This window comes from Somniosus microcephalus, chromosome 8 (assembly GCF_052327205.1).
Source record: "Somniosus microcephalus isolate GS21.2 chromosome 8, FLI_Smic_1.0, whole genome shotgun sequence".
Lineage (NCBI taxonomy): Eukaryota > Metazoa > Chordata > Chondrichthyes > Squaliformes > Somniosidae > Somniosus > Somniosus microcephalus.
Window position 1 is genome coordinate 22,494,675 of NC_140994.1, and position 17,563 is coordinate 22,512,237.

Genomic DNA, 17,563 nt, shown 5'->3' on the forward strand with positions numbered 1-17,563 from the left:
CTCGCTGTCTGCTTACCAAGCAGACCTCAGATTCTTCACCCTCCTCCCATCTGGTCAGATCTTCTCGCCCACCTCTGGTTTCCACTCTGACCATTTGCTTCAGCCACTATCCTGCTGATCATTTGTGTCAAATAAAAGCAGATTAATTTTGCGTGTTCTGGATTGGTCAGGAGAGCTATGATTTCTGAACTGCATTGGGAGATGGACTTTAGAGGACTGTCACAGGGACTCTTTTTAATTCATTTTATGGGATGTGCGCGTCGCTGGCAAGGCCAGCATTTATAGCCCATCCCTAATTGCCCTTGAGAAGGTAGTGGTGAGCCGCCGCCTTGAACTGCTGCAGTCCGTGTGGTGAAGATACTCCCACAGTGCTGTGAGGTAGGGAGTTCCAGGATTTTGACCCAGCGACAATGAAGGATCGGCGATATACTTCTAAGTCAGGATGGTGTGTGACTTGGAGGGGAACTTGGAGGAGGTGGTGTTCCCATGCGCCTGCTGCCCTTGTACTTCTAGCTGGAAGAGGTCGTGGGTTTGGGAGGTGCTGCCGAAGATGCCTTGGCGAGTTACTGTAGTGCATCTTGTAGATGGTACACACTGCAGCCACAGAACGCCGGTGGTGGAGGGAGTGAATGTTTAAGGTGGTGGGTGGGGTGCCAATCAAGCGGGCTGCTTTGTCCTGGATGGTGTTGAGCTTCTTGAGTGTTGTTGGAGCTGCACTCACCCAGGCAAGTGGAGAGTATTCCATCACACTCCTGACTTGTGTCTTGTAGATGGTGGAAAGGCTTTGGAGAGTCCGGAGGTGAGGCACTTGCTGCAGAATACAGCCTCTGACCTGCTCTTGTTGCCATAGTATTTATGTGGCTGGTCCAGTTAAGTTTCTGGTCAATGGTGACCCCCCAGGATGTTGATGGTGGGGGATTTGGCGATGGTAATACCGTTAAATGTCAAGTTGAGGTGGTTAGACACTTGCTTGTTGGAGATAGTCATGGCCTGGCATTTCTGTGGCGCGAATGTTACCCACCACTTATCAGCCCAAGCCTGAACGTCGTCCAGGTCTTGTTGCATGCGGGCATGGACTGCTTCATTATCTGAGGAGTTGTGAATGGCGCTGAACACTGCAGTCATCAGCGAACATTCCACACTTGGTCAAATGCTGCCCTGATGTTAATGGCAGTCACTCTCGCTGCACCTCTGGAATTCAGCTCCTTTGTCCATGTTTGGACCAAGGCTGTAATGCGGTCGGGAGCCGAGTGGTCTTGGCGGAACCCAAACTGGGCTTCAGTGAGCAGGTTTTTGGTGAGTAAGTACCGCTTGATAGCACTGTCGATGACACCTTCCATCACTTTGCTGATGATTGAGAGTAGACTGATGGGGCAGTAATTGGACGGATTGGATTTGTCCTGCTTTTTGTGGACAGGACATACCTGGGCAGTTTTCCACATTGTCGGGTAGATGCCGGTGTTGTAGTTGTACTGGAACAGCTTGGCTAGAAGTGTGGCTAATTCTGGAGCACAAGTCTTCAACACGATAGCCAGGATGTTGTCGGGGCCCATAGCCTTTGCTGTATCCAGTTACTTGGGCAGAAACAAATAATGAGAGGTAGGTATAAGAAGGCACTACAAAAAAAAATCAAATGTGCTTTATAATGTGAGAGAGGCATCACAGGTAGTCTTGGAAGTAACATGGCACAGGAAATGCATGCTGTTCTCAAAACTGTAATGGCCCAGAACTTGGTGTCGGGGGCTTGCCGTGCGTGCAAGCCCCCGCTGTGCGCTCACCCTGCGCGCCGACATCTGAAACCTGGCCCGCAGTGGATTTCCTTTCAGTGGCCCGGTTCTGATGTCGGCGCGCTGTGCTAACCTGACCCAGCGGCGTAGTTAGTGCGATGTGCCAGCTGGGATCAGGTGAGCGATGTTCAGCCAATCAGGGGAGGGGAAACTTCATTCATAAGTTTGAGAGTAAGAACTGTCAAACTCATGAGAAGTACTGCACCCCAAAACACTACTTAAACTTTAAATAAAATTTTAAAAAACATCCCAATCATTAAATTAAGTATAAATAAGTTTAAAAAAATAATTTAAACAATTTTTTTTTTTTGAAAAAAATAAATTTTTAATAAAAAGGGTCTAAAACTAAACTTACCTTATTGTAGATTCTTTAAAATAATAAACCTGTGGAAAAAAAATTCTAAATTGCACTAAAACACCACTTACCTGTAAAAATAAATACTTACGTGTGCTTTTTACAAGCGTAAAGACCGGAGGCCTTTACACATGCGCAAATCCCCCAAAACAGAGGAAATCCAAGACGCACGCGCTGCCCCCTACAGCGCACACGCTAGCCTCTTCACCTCTTGGGTGAGAGGAGAGGAAATGCCGGTTTTCAGCGCATGCGCTGTGCATGCTGAAAACCGGCATTTCCTCCGGCCAGACGCGTGAGTACCCCCTCCGTACTCACGCGTTTGGGGAGGAATTTCTGCCCCATTGTATTGTTCAAGTTGAAGCCAAAACTCTCAAGACCATGAAACTGCAAGTTTCTGACCTTTATCCTTGTATTTGACCAGGAATTTAAAAAAAACTTGCATACAACAGTTTGTTTCTCATTCTCCCATGGTACTGCATCCATTTAGTGGCAGAATCCCACAGTTTTTGCCAGATTAATTGCTAGTTCGCCCTTGGTGTATATTAGTCATATTTAATGCAGAACAGAAGTTTTGTCGAAATGTCAGAGTATTAAACATCACAAAGTTGTTTCCCATTTTAAAGGGCTACAAATTGCATCGTAGTTTAAGAAATCTTTCCATCTTAAATGCTTGCTTTGTTTGGAGTGCAAGTCTCATTGAATATTAAACTTGTTAAGCAAAAACTTAAAGTCCTACAACAACATTTTGCAGCTCTTAAGCATGTATTGAAACATAAGGTTAAACACTACCTAAATATCAGTAATTTAGTTATGGCAAGTAAATTACACTATTGTTCATAAAAGTACATAAGTGCTATTGTACTCTAGAACAAAGTCTGAAGTTCAAAGTAGACTAAATATTTTTTTCTTCAGAGCTTCTGTTTTTCTTTAAGCAGAGGTTTGAGACTGGACTGTCAGCAATTCAGGGTGGTCAGATCAGGGTCAGAGTTGTCGGACCTTACCCCAAACACAACATCAAAGCTTCATTGAAGCTCTTGTATGGACACTTCAATAACTTGTAATACCTAATTATAATGTGATGGAGCTGACATAGGTAGTTTTTGTGGAAGTAGTGTGACAAACTTTGTAACACAGGAAATGTAATTTTTGGATTTTACTCGTATTTCTCTCTCACTCCATGGCAAAGACCACTCCTGTGAGCAAGTTCTTGCTCCCTTATGAACTAGAATGTGACTTTATACACACAATATCTAGTATTGTAGCATTGCCTGCGAGTTCAACAAGACCCTGGTACTGTATTTGGTTTACCGGATATAATATGATGCCTCGTGATTTCTTGGACTTTGGGAAAGCAGAATAATAAACATTCTAATCGGACTTTGTTTTAGGCTGTAACTACAGAATAGGTTTATTAAAAGTAACAGACTAGCAGTAGACAATAACACGAGCTTGCACTATTTTTACAGAACTTTTGACTCCTGATCCTTTGTTTTTCATCTGAAAACTTTGTTACTTTAATGATGATACTAAACCTGGATTAATGTTCATAACAAAGAATTTATATGTGGGTTCTCGTCTACCTAGTATGGAATCTCGATGTGCTATCTTCATGTCAGATGTAGTATACTGGAATGAGAAGAACTAGTAAACTGGGATAACAACAGAAAATGCTGGAAAAACTCAGCAGGTCAGGCAACATCCGTGGAGAGAAATTTGAGTTGACGTTTCGGGTCGAACCCTTCTTCAAAACTGGAAAGTAAAGAAAATAGATCGAAGGCAGGGCTGCGATCGGACAAAAGAAGGAAAAGAAACAAAAGAAGTAAAAGAGACAATAAAAGGTATTCGAAGCTAGACGAGATGGTAATAGGCTGAGATTAGGTGTAAAGTGTACTGGCAGGGCTAGAGATAGCTGCCAGGTGTGAGAGAGAAACAAAAGGAAAGGGGGGTGGGGGGGAAAGGAGTGGAAAAATTACAAGAAGAAATGTAATAGGGCCCGAGGTTATGATCTGAAATTGTTGAACTCGATATTGAGTCCGGAAGGCTGCAGAGTGCCTAATCGGAAGATGAGGTGCTATTCCTCGAGTTTACGTTGAGCTTCTGTGGAACAATACAAGAGGCCAAGGACGGTGAGGTCCGAGTGGGAATGGAGCGTTGAATTAAAATGACAGGCGACCGGAAGCTCGGGGTCACCCTTACGGACTGAACGGAGGTGTTCCGCAAAGCGGTCACCCAATCTGCGTTTGGTCTCCCCAATGTAGAGGAGACCGCATCGGGAGCATGCTGCCTGATATATACCTCTTATAATCTTTGAAGTTGAAAACTGGGCTACAGAAGAACAAAATGTGTCTCCCATAGTGAACCAAGTTTACTAAGTTCATGTAATGTTTTCCTGAACTCCTCCCCCATCCCCGTACTCCAGCTTATTTTCCTGTTATTAAGCACGTTCCCTTAATTTGATGGATTTTAGTTCAAAGCATGCAGTCTGTATGAAGTGAATTTGCTCTGCAATCAAAGCCTATTTGCATACTAGAGAGTAATGTGTATTCTCTCTGGCGCGAGGAAAACAAGCAAACAGTAATTCATTTAAAGTAACCAGACATTTCTCACAGGTAGTGAGAACAATATAAACTTATGATTTGAATTGTGACTGATCCTCTGTTTTTTTACATTTTATGTAGAAGTAGGGAATCTTATGTGACATTGCTCATAGTGAGTCAGGATTATATATAATTTATCACAAAAGTATTGTATTTCTATATTAGTAAATCCCCTGTGGTAAATCAGAGCATCAACAATTTTTATACGAATAATAGTATTTTAAAGATAAAATTGATATTTTATGATATCCAATGTAAACATGTGTTTTTCTGCTGTTAAAGTCTACTGTGCGTCTTTTAAGGTTAAGAGCTCTGCATTCCTCGGGTTAGTTTGAAAACTGCTGACATTCTAACTCCAGTACGAAGTGTGGGATCCATCAATTTGCATTAGACTGTGTGATGCCCAAGTTTTGATGTGCCATACATGAGCATTATCCCTAGTAAAAGACAGTATGCTGTATAATAAACTGGTGCAACATTAGAGAGAATCGTGGGTATTGGGGCCAGAGACTAAAGTCAGGAGGGACTGAGAGCAAGGGCCTGAGGTTAGCATTTGTGATAAAGTAACTGAGTATGGAGGAGATGTATGGCTTGGGTTGGAGCTTGAGAGTGGAGCATGCACTCTGGGGGCTGGCAGCACTCCAGAGGGCTGGGGCTAATGTTTGGCAGCACTTGCGGGGGCTGGGGAGGTGTTTGACCGCATTTGAGACTGGCTAATATCTGGCTACACTTCGGAGGCATCTGGTACCTCGAAGCAGCAGAGTGATTCAGACAAAAGTTGGCAGAAGTGACAAGAATCCTCAACGCAACAAACTGTATAATACTAGCATAACAATGCAGCAAAAACTCAGACACTGGGAAATAGAGGGACTTGCTCAAAATTAGCTTACATCAGATTTCAATTTAAGTGCTTCCCCACGTAAGGTCCATGACACAGCAAGCATACTTAAAGGTTATCTTTTTTTTTAAAACAGAAGACAGTGCTGCTTTAAAATGATTCTCCATCTGTGAATGCAGTAAGGTCACTTGTGACCCATTTCTGCCACTTTAAAGAGTACCTTTTAATGTACCAGATCCTCACTGCTTAATGTGGTTTCCTCTGCATTCCCAGTATCTCTTCCTACTTTCCTGCTGAATGCATTTATTTTTTCAATGTCTGGCAATGGTGGCTATTGCTGCTTGTCCTCTGCCTATGAATTACTTGGTTAGCTGTAGTCTATATTCCTCTACAATTGCTGGCAGATTTCCCATACACACTAAAAACCAATCCCAATCCTGGACATCGATTTGTAGATGAAAGTAGCTTGGCTCTGATTTTGCAACATTTGAGGTCTCCCTTTCTCTCTCGCTCATTATAGTACGGCAGAGCCCGTACTTGCTTCAAAATGTATATTAGCTTTTACATACAAAACTTTAGATAGGCCAAGATACTATTAATTTAAAATGGAACTTTCTCAGCTGCATAAGAGAATTATTTTGCCATTGTAAAAGTGAGCCTCTGCACATCTGTCTAGAGGTAGCTATTCGTTTTGGGAGGGGTAAGGTGCGGAGGTGAGCTGGTTTTTCATAGTGCTGTCGATTGTCTAGGTTTACAAGTTATTTGTATCGGTGATTCTTTTTTGTTTGAGATGTTAATGCATCAGTGCCAAACTATCTATTTGAGAGCAGCCAAGCTACTTGATATACAAGTTAGCTGTCAAATACAATTGAACCAATTAAATACCAGAAGTCTGTGGGTCGCTCTTTATTTACCGTAAAAGAAAAAATGATTTAATAATGTGCTTGCATGCTTAATGTAAACCGGAGTGTCAAAAACCTATTTGGATTACAAGTGCGGCTGGCTTCCTGTATTGTGCAGTTTCCGCATCACAGTGGTGAGCTGGGACTTTATAGAGCTACATTTATCAAGATCTCTGATAAAAAAATTCTGAAAAGGACTCTGATTTCAGACACTATTATTTTGTAGCCAGTTTAAAGTATTGTCAGTCGAGCTGGATACTTTTGCTTCTATGTAATTATACATCTTGTAAGGAAATTTAATAGCTAGTTTTAGCCTGAATGATATGGTTTCACAGCATGGTGTTTGTTTTTTGGAGTGAGCAGCCATGCAACCTTCAGTGCGAGACATTACTGTAAAAGATTAATTGTTAATTCGGTGGCATGCTATTCCGAATCACGGCATGCTTGAGTGTGTAAGTTTCAAAGCATGAGACAAAGGTCTGCCTAGGAAACTGCATTTTGCTGTGACGCTAATAAAGGCAGTTGGAACCCAGCTGAAAGATGGCCTACATTTTGACACAAGAAGCCCAGGATTGGATGGCTGTTAAACACCAGGGAGGCTGGCTACAAAAAGAGAAAAAAAGTTTTAAATATGTCAGGCTGGGCGTCATGAGCCCAAGATGCAGCTGTGCAAAGCAGTGGTCAGGGACTTTGATGGCCCATGCATACGCAGAGCTTGAGAAATGCCAGCAAACAAGATCGAGGTGAAAACTGCACGCTTCGGAAATGAGGCAAAATTCAAACCCAGCGAGCCGTGGGCCTGTGCAGCGTAAAGTTGGTGCATGGAATTCTAATAAACGATGGATAAGGTTTCCATGAGTTTTTTTTAATGTAGAATTATGTTGTAAATTTAATTCTTAGCAATATATAAGGTGGTGGATTGGAAAACAACAAAGTCATAGAAATCACTGTAGAACATTTTGATTTGTTAGGGTTGGTTTTGTGGAACTTGCTGATGCGGAACAAAATTATCTTGGGTTTTTAATTGAATTGCATTTAGTTAATGAGATATTTGAGCCAATCAACTTTGTTAATTTAACAGAGAGTGGTTATTTGAGCCAGTCCCTTTTTTTTTTGCATTTCAGCTGCATTGTGCCTTTGACTCTGGGGAGAAGACCGAGATATATAGATTGGTAATACAGGTAGACTATCCTTTATCCGAAAACCTTGTGACCAGCTGTGTTTCGGTTTTTGGAATTTTTCGGATTTCAGAAGGTTTTCATCTCCGCATCTGACAACAAACACTGTTGCTTAGCAACAGCTTGTAAACACTCGGGCCCTGCCTTGGTCTCTGCAGCTGTTGCTAAGCTACAGAGACTCTTTCCACAGCCTGACCGTTTAAAAAAAAATGCTAGGGGAAGAAAAAAAATGCTAGGGGAAGAAAAAAAACCTAACAAAACGGCTGCTGATTTCTGCCGTTAGATCGAGGTTTCCGGCTCCCTCTGCTCTGTATCTGAATTCCTTGACTTAGCGGGGGTCTGGGGCTCGACTGCCGCCGCCAGTTGTGGGAAAACCGGATATCGGCTGGCCCGCAAATCAGGTTTGGGGGGGGGGGGGGGGTAAGAAAAGACTATTGGACGGGCCGCTGTATTGTTGGGTTCACTCTCCCGGTACCTCCTTCACACTGCCCGGCTCGGCCTGCAATCCCCTACCCAGGAGGGAACTCTGTGACCCTCTGCCCTGATCACAGGGAAAGGCAGAGCTCCCGGACCACTCCTGTCATGTTTGGCGCCACTCGGGTCATGTCGTGCGCATGACTTACGCTCCACGAAAAAACTTTCGTTTTTTTGTTGTTGTTTTTTTTAGAGGTTTTCGGTTTTCGGAAGTGCAGATAAAGGATAGTCTACCTGTAGTTTGTTTTGATAGAAGCATCATGCAGAGACACACAAGCATTTCACAGATTTTAATTCCATTTTCAACTGCCTCATGGCCTCTCCTTACATTCCACCCTGCAGCCTTCCGCTGTCCTGTTTCTGGGTTATTGCTTGGCGCCACTGTCTGAAGCCTCAGCTTTCAACAATTATGTCCCTGCACACGCCCTTAAACACTTTTCCATACTACTTCCCTCAAATGTTTTCAACAGTCACCTTGCCTTTGACAGCAGTTCTGGGGCGAGTGTTGACTTGAGGAATCCTGGAACAGAATAATCAGCTGTGACATTCACCTCTGGCATGCCAGTAGAGCAGTTGACTTTCACAACTAATTAAAATGCTCAGAGATCACAGCTTTGAAGAAGAAAGTTAAGTTTTGCCACTTACTGACCTCTGCAGCCTGCTCGCATCTTAATCAAGTTGAGAGACTCCACTGTCCTCCTGGTGCACAAACGTAACATTTTGTAATTTTCTGTCAGCTTTGAGCATTGGCACAACAACTGGTTCTAATATTGGATGAGTGGCATGCAGTCGGTAAGAGGAATCTCAGCCAGTTGTTAACTCCTGCAGTACTTCCAAGTCAGCTGTCATGTCAGGGCAAGCAATGATACCTGACATTGTAGACCGACAACTTCAAGTGTGAAAATAGACCATTCTTGAAGTAAACCACAACTTGCACCTTTAAACAAAGAGGTTTCTGAACTCTTGAGAGGAAATTACAGTACAAGGTCCCAAGATGAGAATGTGTAGCGAAAGGACAAACGCAACAGTAAAGAAGTATGGGCTTAAAAAAAAAATGCCTTGGATGAAAGGTTCAGACTTGAATAGATGCTTAACGACTTAGAAAAAGATAAAGAAAACCAAAAGCATAATTTGAAATTTGCTGATCTGAAGGCGTTTGTAACAGCATTTAAAATTGATCAGAGACTGAATGTGAGCGCCGGATAGCAACAGACTTTGGAGGATAATTTATTTTCCAGTAAACACAAACTGCACAAAATGCAGGAGCAACGAGCAATGGTTGCAAACAAGTTGAACAAGAAAAAATTAAACCAGGAAATCACTAATTATCAAAATATGTGAAAGAAATACTGTCCAAAAATTACCATGAAGAAAAATTGCCAATCAAAATATGGTAAATTAAGTGGCAAAAATCAAAAGTGCTTGTAACTCTTGCAGAAATGTCTAAATCTGCATAGTTCTGCTCCCCTTTGTCACCCACAGCCTGGTCGCTCTTAACATTTTCCGGAAACAAAGTTAGGAGTTTGTTGGGGTACATTGCCTCTGCAAGCTGTTGGCAGTACTCGGTGGTGGCGTCGAAGATTGTCAGGTAATGGTACGATTGGAAAAACAAGGGGAGGGGCAGAGTCAAATGACTGTCTATCTTTTCAAATGTGTCTTCACCTTTTCCCTATGCACTCAGATGAATTTACTTCTGGCTCATTGTCCACCTCTTGTGAAGCACTCGGACATATTTTTCAGTAAGGAGCACTATATAAATAGGCCACTTCAATTATTAAACAGTTGGGTAATTCGGGATTTGTGTTGCAAAATCTATGTTCGATGAATTTTGTGAAAACAAATAGAGCGTCATTGTGTTTTAATGTATTGATTGAAGAATTTTAAATCTAGTGAGGTAACTTTTCAAGTCGTGAACTTCATAACTTATGGAAGGGGTGAAGGAAAGAACCATGCTAGTGCTAAAGTTGCTGAATATTTTCAAACATGTATATAATAACATTGTGCATGTGTTTCTGTTCTCATTGGCAGTCACCATTGTGTCTTGTATTCTGGAACATGTGCAACTAATTTTTGAGTACTTCTAACTTTTTTCCTAAAAGATATGACTCACTGCAGGGAAAATACTAAAAATCCTCTGATATCTTGCAGTTACTAATCTAAAAAAGTAAGAGCGTACTTTCGTAAGTTACTTTTTAAATCCTTCAGTGGCTGCCCCATATTATTTGTATGCTTGTGGTCATAATACTGTCTCTACATTCTGAACGTTAAAATGCCTCAACGTGGATGGCAATAACTGTATGCTGGGTGCAGAGTGAAAAACAGATCAAAGATTTGCTAAACATTTGTGAATTTAGCAGAAACCTTGTTTTCTTTTTAAACACCTTTTAGAGTGCAAGAGATAAGTATCTTTAAGATTTTCTTTTTAACCTGAATTTTGAAATAATTGCTTTCTAATTTGGGGTATTAGGATTTGGCAAGAATATCTTCTTTTTCCTCACCAATTTTTCTTGCGTCCACTTCCTTCTCTTCACAGTTTGACGTCTTCTATTTCAGTTCCACAGCACTAGGTGTCCTCCAGTACTTTGCCCAATTAATCATTGTGAGTTTGACCTTAGGAGCATATCACAGTCGGGCTCATTTATCTCCTCGCCTGACGTCCACATGGGTTGCTAAATACCGATCAAGAACAGTAACGACAACTTTTATATATTTATACAGCGTCTTTAACGTAGTAAACCGTCCCAAGGCGCTTCACAGGAGTGTAGTCAGTCAAAAAAATGAGTGTTTTTCCAGAGTGTTTCTTGACACCACTATCAGCCAATGAGTTGGAGGCGGGTCTGGATTTACGGCAGGACTCACAGCAAGCAGGGTGCATTTTGCAGCAAACAATATTTACTCAGTCACGTCTGTTTAAACGGCGCACTACAGCAAACAGTCTATTTTTTAAAAAGACTCGACGAACTGCAGCAAACAGAACTCCTGACTGAAACTGCAGCAATGCACTGAGCGGCAGATAGTTACATGATACAAATTATGTGCGTAAAATTGATCCCAGTCGCTTACAGCAGTGTGGTCTCCAGGCGTGATTGACGGGGGAATTACCCAATCATCTCCATTCTGGCCGGGAATAGTAGTGTCACTATATACAGCAATGGTTCTTTTCTGTAACCTTTACAGGTCAATAGTGCTGTGTCTGGCTGAGCTCAGCAAAGACCAGAAATCAAACTGGGACTTTTGTGATTTGTATTGCTTGTATGGATAAGCTCATTGCACTTTCAGGGGAATGTGAATAGCCTGATTTAAAACATAACTTGTAACTGACTGGAACATTGTATGCTGAATATATTGTGTGTACAAGTTGATATTATAAGAAAGCAGTTCCTGCCTCTTTGATTCTGGTAGTTCTAAGGAGATTCAAAATCCCAGGACTTTAACAGAAACTCCAAGTTGCCACTGTTGGTTTCACGAGATAACTAAAGAATTAACTCACTTATGTTGTGCCTTTCACATTATTGGGGCAGTGCTTCACAGCCAATTACTTGTTTTTGAAGTATAGTCTTGTTTTGTGTGCAAACTTGGCAGCCAATTTGCACACAGCAAGGTCCTGCAAAGAGCAGTGAGATGGATGACCAGTTAATCCGTTATATTGAAGATGTTGGTTGAGTAATAAGTGATTGCCAGGACATTGGGAGAACTTCCCCGCTCCTCTTTGAATAGTGCCATGGGATCTTTTACATCCAGCTGAACAAACAGAACCTTGGATTAACATCTCATTCGAAAGATAACAGCTCTGGCAATGCAGCACTCCCTCCGTACTGCAGTGAAGTGTCTGCCTGGATTATGTGCCCAAATCCCTAGAGTGGGGTTTGAATCCATGAGCTGACTTTGGTGGAGTGCCTCCACTGGGTCCAGCTGACGAGCACAGTTTGCTTTTGTATAGTGCTTTTAGCATGTTAAATCTAATGGTTATGGTGCTCGACTAGCGAATTGTGAAATTGAGTTCAATAAATCTGGTCATTTGTGGGCTAGCACCAGAACAATAACCATGAAAATGCCTGGATTGTCAATAAGCCCCAAAATAAGAAAATTGTACCCATCAACAATGATAACCAAGGCAATCTCGGCCCAGTCGACCTTGCACAGTCCTCATTAACATCTGGAGGCCGTCCTCAGGTCATGCTCAAATTTTGAAAAACTATGAGTTCATTTTTTCATATTTTGGACTGTTAGAAGATGTGAGTTGCTTTCACCCAAAAAAAAGAAAACCGAAGAAAAGACCATTGCATACTAAGATGGGCTCAAGCACAACATTGGCATGGGCGACAAGCTGTCTGCCTACCATTTCAATTGGAGAACAGTAAGTGGGAAGAGAAGAGTGGATTATGTTTAATATCATAATGACATGGCCATAAAATACTTTTGTCTTCTCTTCACTTTCCCGTTTCAAATTTTCTCCCCTCTTCTGAAGGCACAGGCCTAGAAATTAAATTCTGCCCATTAATTCAATACGGTGGTCGGTGTGCACACGCCTATTCAGCACCAGAAGTGTGCAGTTTGTTGTATTGATAAAGGTTCCTGGCTAGGCACCTGGAGCGTGCACCTGTAATGAGCATTCGGCCCCCCATTTGCATATTCAAAGTGCGAAGCATCTTTTTAAGGCCTCCACCCCTCCCCTCCCCCCCCAGTCTGCAAAGTTTGCCATACATGCTGCCATCTGTATTCTCTGGTCCTTGGAAGTCAAACCAGTGGTATGTAAAGGCACCGCTGGGGGCTACAACCGAAAAGGTCCGTTTTATATTTTTAATTGCCTTATTGTGGAGCATGGTAAAGCAGGAGTGCTATTTATGCCTCCATGTTAAATTTACGAGCCGCGTTTGAAAACCCTTATTAGATTCCCTTTAACCTTCTCTGTTCCAATGGAAAAATGCTGCAATCTTTTGCGCCTACCTTTATAAACTATAACTTTCCATGCCAGGTATTGTACAGGAAGCAGAATCATCAACAGTAGTGACTGTGTTGGCCTTTAATCGGAGCTGGTACTTTGTCTTTCACTTGCTCTCGCCGTTGCCCCTCGCACTCTCACTCTGAGGTTATAAAGATGATTGGTGTAGGAAATTGAAATGTCACAATGTCCTAGTAGTTGGCGCCGTCCTACGGTTAGGCCGGAAGCATGTTGTTTAAGCAGTAATGGAGTTTTGCTATAACTCGTGCTACACCTAACCTGGGAACAATGCTCGATACTGACACTAACACCTTTCAACTTGAGGACGAAAAAAGATACACCTTTTCTGTGAACTGTCAAGTTAGATCTCTCACTCGCACTCATGTTTGCACTCTTTCTCACTCACAATAATTACATTTTTCTTTTCATGCAAGCACATTTACACACACTATAGTTTCTGTATCTAGGCTACCTTCCAAGAGGCTAGGATAGTTGAATCCTCTGACTCAGACAGTGCTATTTAATTGATCATCTTGCTGCTGATGCCAACAAAACAACAACATCTGAAAGTGTGCACTCCTTTACCAATTCAATCTTAAACTATTTTCTTGACCCCATGCCTTTGTGAGTGGAAAATTTGTGCCATTTGAGAAATGAGTAATACTGAATTGATGCTTTCAGCATTATTGTTTGGAGAGCGTTGCTAGTGAATAATAAGCATGGTAAGATTTGTCTGGATGGTTTTGGAGCTGTCTGAATATAGTGAAAAGGAAATCCTGCTTTTGTCAGTAGAAAGAAAAGGAAGGTTACAGAACCATAAAGGAGCTTTTTCCACTTGTTGAGAGACAGTTGTCAGGATGTGAAATCTTAGCTGATATAGCAGCATCATGGCGATAGAGTAGTGTGGCTTTTTCTGTACTCCTTTATTATACAAAGTCACTTGTTTCATTCACTAACTTTAAGCACCAGTTGCAAAAAGGGATATAGCAAAAACTATGTCTACTGAGATGTGAAGGCATCCAAAAACAGGGAAAAAAACCCAGAAAGTCGTCACAGGAAAAGAAAAAACTTTACTTTATATAGCACCTTGCATGACTTCAACGCCCAAAGCATTCTTTAAAAAGTGCTTAATTGGCTATTGTGTAGTCACTGTTGTAATGTAGGGGAAACGCAGCAGCCAGGTTACACAGAGAAAGATCCCACAAACAACAGTGAGATACATGATCAGATAATTTGTTTTAGTGATTATAGTTGAGGGATCAATATTGCCCAGGACACCGGGCGCACTCCTGCTCCTCTTCAGATAGTGCTATGGGATCTATTACATTCACTTGAGAGGGCAGACTGGGCCTTAGTTTAACGTCTCGCCCAAAAGACATTCCATCCATACTGCATTGAAGTGTTGGCGTTGATTATGTACTGAAGTCCCTGGAGTGGGACTGGAACCTACTGGAACATATTACTGCATAGTACGTAATGATGCTGCTTGTCCTTTGCACATGTTTTGAAAAATGGATACCCGTGACAGAGCTAGGCAATGAATTATTTTAATCATGCCACATATCTCCACGGATTTATGTACTTTCACAACATAATTCTCACTCGGGAATAGCTTTTCACAGAATCACAGAAACCCCACAGTGCAGATAGAGGCCATTTCGGCCCATCGAGCCTGCACCGACACATATCCCACCCGATCCCCGTAACCCCTACACCAACACATATCCCACCCTATCCCCGTAACCCCACGTATTTAATCCCCCTAACACTAAGGGTCAATTTATCATAGCCAATCCACCTAACCCGCACATCTTTGGACTGTGGGAGGAAACCGGAGCACCCGGAGGAAACCCACGCAAACACGGGGAGAATGTGCAAACTCCACACAGACAGTCACCCGAGGCCGGATTCGAACCCGGGTCCCTGCCGCTGTGAGGCAACAGTGCTAACCACTATGCCACCGTACTTGCCTTTTCTTGAACTGAATCTCTTTTATCACCATCTCCTCACCAGGCTATGATTTTCTACTGTGCTTTCCTTCTCTTCAGTGTCAACAGGCATTTTTATGTATGGTATCGACGGGTTTATGTACATTTTCACAAAAGGTGAACATTGCAACTCCTGAATAGTACAAAAATAACACTCCACCGTACCATTGGCCTTCCACTCGTATTTTGCACATTTGTAAGAATAATCCATTTATAGCTGCTGGACTGTAGAACAGTGACTGGAGTGTACAGGAAAGTTTGAAAAATGAATAAAACTAAGCAGCCATGACAGCTTTTGGGATGGTTGACAAAGCATTGCTGGAAATTATCTTGAAAAGAAAGTTATGTGCTGATTTTGAGAACTGATTTTAAAATGGTTTAAAGTGATCATTTAAAAAAAAGTTATGGGGAGGTGCAGCAGTGATGCAATATAGCCAGAGACTTAAAATAACAGTTCCTGGGGCAGCAAAAGGAAAACGATTCTGGGTATTGACAAACCTGAAATAACCAGCTGATAACCTGGAAAAACTCAATAACTAACCACAACAGCATTGAATACCGAAACAGAATTGCTTTCTAAAGCAACTCATTGAGGTTTAAAGAAATGTTCCTTTATCTAATGTACTGGTTCAGTGCACGAATAAAGAGCTCCTCAGTCCAGTGCCAGCTGGAGATAGTACAGGAATATGCAGTGCTGCAACAATTGCTGAAGCATCATTTCTTAAATGTTCTGCGATTGGAGCCCTAGTTGTCATGGTAGTGTGGATGGTTATGTACACCCAAGTGTTTTTATTGCAAGAGAGCATAGACAGTAAGTGGACTGTTTTCTAAACTGGAAATGGTTTACATTTCATTCTTAAATAATTATCTGTTTATCAGAAGATTTTAATCATGCATCTTGGTACCTTGTGCTTAGAAACTTTGAGCAGGAAATAGTGTGAGAAATGTTAACCATTTTTGGTAAAGGCTGAAATGGAAAGTGCTATTGCTGACAATTTAGAGATGTCTGGAGGCATTTTACAAAAAGTGGTGGCATTCTTGAGTATTTTTAATCTTAAAAATCTCTTCGGTCATGGGAACAGGAGTAGGCCATTTAGCTCCTCAAGCCTGTCCCGCCGTTCAATGAGATCATGGCTGATTGGTGACCTAACTCCATATGCCCGCCTTTGCCCCATATCCCTTATACCTTGGGTTAACAAAAATCTATCAATCTCCGATTTAAAATTAACAATTGCCGTTTGTAGAAGAGAGTTCCAAACTTCTACCACCTTTTGTTATAGGTCAAAACATTTGAATTCTCGGTAGTGGGGGGAGCAATTGACCTCAGTTGTGTGTCTGCAAGTTCTGATTGTCAAACTGGTCCGCTTAAATTTTAAAGAAGTGAACTGTGACTTTGTTTGCAAGCCTAAGAAGTTCAGTACCTGAAGCTTTAGGAGCTAAAACTAACAGTGGCATACTGTAAAGGTTTACCCAGCACAGTACCTGATAATGGATTTTTTTTTAAAGAGAAGCTTTACTGAAACTATTACAGTCTTGAACCTTTGACAGTTCAGTCAAAGTACACTTAAAGGTAAATCATTCAATATTAAAGCACTCCTCCTATGAAAGTTAGTGGATTAAAAATCTCTTTGCTGGAAGAAAACTGATTAATAGTAGCATTTAAACATTAACATTTTTGTATTTGGTTTATTTTTTAAGATGAGATACAAAGATGCAGGTTTAAGATTCATACTATAGGACACCACCAATGTTGAAAAATTAAGAATGGGTGAAGTAAATCAGGAAGATTGGCTTTTAATGTTGTAGAAGAAAAAAGAACTGAGGATGCAGAGGACTTCCATAGTTTTGACGTCCTGGGAAAAAATAATTTAAATAGGAGGCTGTGAAATTAGTCGTCTTGTTAACATAGTGGGGATGTAACGAAGACAAAGAATATGTAGGATAGTATGTTTGCAGCTTAGGGGGATCAGAAGAGGAAAGTTAACAAATACATTGATCATGGTAATATTAATAAGAGATGAAAAAGGTTTCAATGCAGTTTAAAAAGTGCTGAATTTTCTCCCTCTTCATTCAGGTTATCATAAAACCTTTTGATAAAAATGGTTTATGTTTTTTGCATACTCCAAAATCTGAGCTTCAAGAATATTTCTTTGAAGCTTGCTGAAAAATACTTACATTTATATAGAATATTATTGCATCTCAAACATCTTAAAGTGCTTTATATACACTGATTATTTCTATGTAGGCAAATGAGGGCAATCATTTTGCACATATCAAGATGCACAAACAACAGTGCGATGACTGACTAGTTGGAGTTTGCACCCCGTGTTTGCGTGGGTTTCCTCCGGGTGCTCCGGTTTCCTCCCACAGTCCAAAGATGTGCGGGTTAGGTTGATTGGCTATGATAAATTGACCCTTAGTGTTAGGGGGATTAAATACGTGGGGTTATGGGGATAGGGTGGGATATGTGGGGGTTACAGGGATCGGGTGGGATATGTGTCG

The 17,563-nt window shown here is 41.6% G+C and overlaps 1 protein-coding gene across 10 annotated transcripts in view; it reads left to right on the top strand.

Annotated features, from left to right (window-relative positions):
• add3a (adducin 3 (gamma) a) overlaps window positions 1–17,563 on the top strand; it is a 331,245-nt gene that overhangs the window by 188,385 nt on the left and 125,297 nt on the right. Inside the window, exon 1 of one of the 10 annotated variants that reach the window (XM_085994336.1) lies at window positions 3,582–3,980. The exons of the other annotated variants lie outside the window; for them this stretch is intronic. The gene's annotated coding sequence lies outside the window, so the exon portion shown is untranslated. Of the gene's footprint in view, window positions 1–3,581; window positions 3,981–17,563 lie in introns of those variants that run through there. 10 annotated transcript variants of the gene reach the window in all.